This window comes from Phasianus colchicus, chromosome 3 (genome assembly GCF_987193195.1).
Source record: "Phasianus colchicus chromosome 3, bPhaCol1.hap1.1, whole genome shotgun sequence".
NCBI lineage: Eukaryota > Metazoa > Chordata > Aves > Galliformes > Phasianidae > Phasianus > Phasianus colchicus.
In genome coordinates, this window is record NC_143438.1 from 19,896,143 (window position 1) to 19,899,716 (window position 3,574).

The window sequence follows — 3,574 nt, forward strand, 5'->3', positions numbered from 1 at the left end:
ATGGTATAAAATGTCAGTGATATCTGAACTGTAACATTCATTAAAATGCTAAAAGTCATCTTTGGGCAGAGGTGTTTCCTTTTAAGGTCTAGAGACAGGCTGTCATTAAACTGTCCTTTTTCATTCTTGTAACTGAACTATATGTTAACCCCCCAACATTTGAAAACAGCTTATTTTAGATTGAAAGAATTTAGATTTAAAGAAAAAAAAATCAGAGTATTAATTTGATGGAATCTTGTCTAGTCCATAATTCATTTCATACATTGCAGTAAGCCAGAACTGTGTCACAGTGGTCTCATCACCCCAAAAAAAACTATCTGGACTAATGTTGTTATACTGTATTGCATTGCATTTTAGCACATTTGCATACTGCAGAAATTGAATGTGTGTCCTTCACAATAATTGTAGAGGTGATCACATTCAATTTTTCCTCAGGAATTCTGGGAAAAGGCTTATATAGTCTTTGAAATTAATACTTGTTAGTGCTTAAGAAGACAAGCTAAGAGATTCAAATGTTCATTAAAAATTAAGATATGACCAAAAACTTATAGTTATGTGATACATCAAGAGAACCAAAAAAGTATGTTTTTGTTTTTGTTTTTTTTTTTTTTCTTCTTGAATGAAAACTGTTGAGTGGAAGAATTATTCCTCCATCTTCCTATTTCTCTCCCAGTTGAACTATGGAAAGTCAGTATGTGAACAGTTCCTTTCTACCGTAGGTCTACATTACCAATTACCAAGTGTTTTTGTTTGTGTATATTTGTCTTTTTGTCTGACATGAAGGACGATTCACATAGTGTACACAAGAGCTTTATAATTAAATGTATGCTTAATTCACCTCATTCACCCAGTAGGAAGGAGCATTCCAGAGACAATGACACATCACAGTTCTTTAGCTTAAAATGATTTTCTTCCTCAATTATGGGATTCAGAAAGTCTTAGCCAAAAATTTAGATTCAATAGAAACACTGTTGAGAAAGGGTGAAATGAAAGAAAACTTCCCCCCAATGCAAAGTCAATTTCTAGATGAACAAAGCATAGATAAAATATTCCATCAAACACTGCATTTTCCTTTTTGGTACTTGCTGATACCAAGTTCTCAGAAATGGGAACAAGCCTGCAGCATAAGGCCGGAGATAGTCAATTTAAGTCTACTTCAAAAATAAGTCTTCCAATGGGAAGTGACACCAGTAGTGTTGTGATGCAACTATAGGGTTAGTAGGAAGGTAGATGTGAAACCTTTTACCTTTTATTATGAAGAATAGATTTTTAGATTGCAAGGATTGTAGAGAATAGATTTTTAGAGAGGAAGGAAATATTTCTGATCAGTCTTGTCTGTGAAGGACTTATTTGAGGTAATATTTATTTCCAATCACACTTCATTCTTGATTTAGAAATTCCTCACTAGGATAGTTTCATTAGCTAATTACTGCTATTATGGAATCAAGCATGTCCTTCATTTGTAGGCTACATTCAGCAAGTATTAGGTTCCTAGCATTGGTGGGATACTTTTTGGTTTCTTTCTTTTGATCTTCAGAAATGTTAGAGATCAAGTCAATGATAAAATGATCAGTGAATAATACAATCTATTGCAATAAAATAGGCATCAAATATCATGTGCAGTAGCAGTGGTTTAAAATGAGAGTTTATTCTCTAAATTTCCTTAATTCCTTGCAGTTTTCTTAAAATCAGAGCCATAAATATATAAATTAAGCTAAATATTTTAAAAACTGTAATGAGAAGGCCCAAGCAGGGGTAAATAAATCACTGTAGAAAATGACTGAACATAAAATGGGTAGTGGAATTCCAAAAAAAAAAAAAAAAGTTTTTTTTTTTTACATCTAAAGATGGTATTTCTAAAGGAGCTAAACCTAGAGTGAATCTTTAGGCTTTTAGACTAGCTTTCTACTTCCCCTTTCCTCTTCAGAAATGTAGTCTTGAATGTCTTAATATTAGCTTTGATATTTATGGATATAAAAAACTTACATGTTACACAATGAAGCCACCACATTGTGAAGCTACATCTTACACAAAAGTTTCTTATTACAGTTAAAAAAAAAAAAAAAGAAAGAAAAAAGTAACAGTCGTGTTTTTATCTGGAGTGACTTGTAGACATACATAAATCAAGGACATTATAAAATCAAAACCTTGAAATGTATCATCCATCAAATTGATATTTTTGAAACTGTTTTATGGATGCATTAGCTCTAAAAGGTTTTCTACAGTAGAAAACAGGGTATTTTCAACAAAGATCTAATTTTTCATTAGTTTTCTATTATTGAAGATAAAAATTGTTTTATTTTCTGAAGCTGGATCTAACTGCACAACAGTCATTTCCCATACATATCATCAGTACTTTGTGTTATTATTATTTTAGTCTTTGTTTTTCCCCCATTAGTTACAGAATCTTCTTTCTCACTATGAAGTAATATGTAAAGGTGTAGCATCTGTAGCACTGTCCGCCTACCTCAGCTTTCTTTTAAAATTAATAGTTCTCAGTTGCAAAGCTTTGCTTTGTAGAACATCGGATATATCCAAGTAGCCTCGTGCATGAACCAGGGATAGAACACATTCATTCCAGTCTGTCTCAAAGGTTTTGCTATTCATGTGGCCTTGGTTATTATAGTTTTATCTATCTACACTCCCCAGTGAATTCATGCAGCATTTCTCAGAGGTGCAGAGGAAGTATTGCTGTTTACATTTCTTAGATGGGAATTGAAGCGTAACAAAATAAGTGATGTATTTGGAAAAATAATTTAATTTTTCTTTTTTTCTTTTGCATTATGTGATTTTCAACATTTAGATCTTTGAAGTGAAGATTAAAATAAAAACCTTTGGCTGTGAAGTTGAGCAACATAGGAACTGGTGTGGCTGCTGGCCCCAGCTATGTTGATGAAAACTCGCAGTTACCATTAGCTCAGCTCCCTTCATCAGCCTTCCTGAGAGGAGGTGTGTCATCAGTACACTTAATTTCTGAGGTCCACTTAGCAGCATTGGGGCTTGAGCTGCAATGGCCTTAAGACTGTAGATAATGGCTTTCCGGGCCCTGTATTTCACTATAGTCTTTGTTTGTTTGTTTGTTTGTTTGTTTGTTTTTGTATTTACACCTTCGTCTTTTTGATGGACTGAGATTTCTCTCTTCAGTGGAGTTTAGATTCTCTTTTCTCTCTATCCAAATATTTTAATGACATCCAGCTATTAAAAACTTGAGAATTTGATTGAAATACTGCTTACTGCAGTGCACAGGTGATTGTTAGGAAGGTGGTCTTCTAAATTTCTTAGACCTTGCAATGCTGGGCAAAATAACATTTATTTGGCTCTAACAATCTGATAAGAAGTATCTTCTCAAGACTGAATAGGAAGGCTGCAGGTTGGTCTTCTCTGGGACTTTGTCTTGCTCCCTGCATAGGAACTGTTGAGTCACAGCCTGAACCACTGATTGACCACCTGAGGCAAGGACTGAGTCAGTCGTGGGAGCACAGGTAAAGGAAATTCAGCTGTGTGACCAGATGGGGTGGAGCCAGACTTAGACCCCATTTAAGGGTTGACTGCCACTGGGGAAGGATCTCTTTCT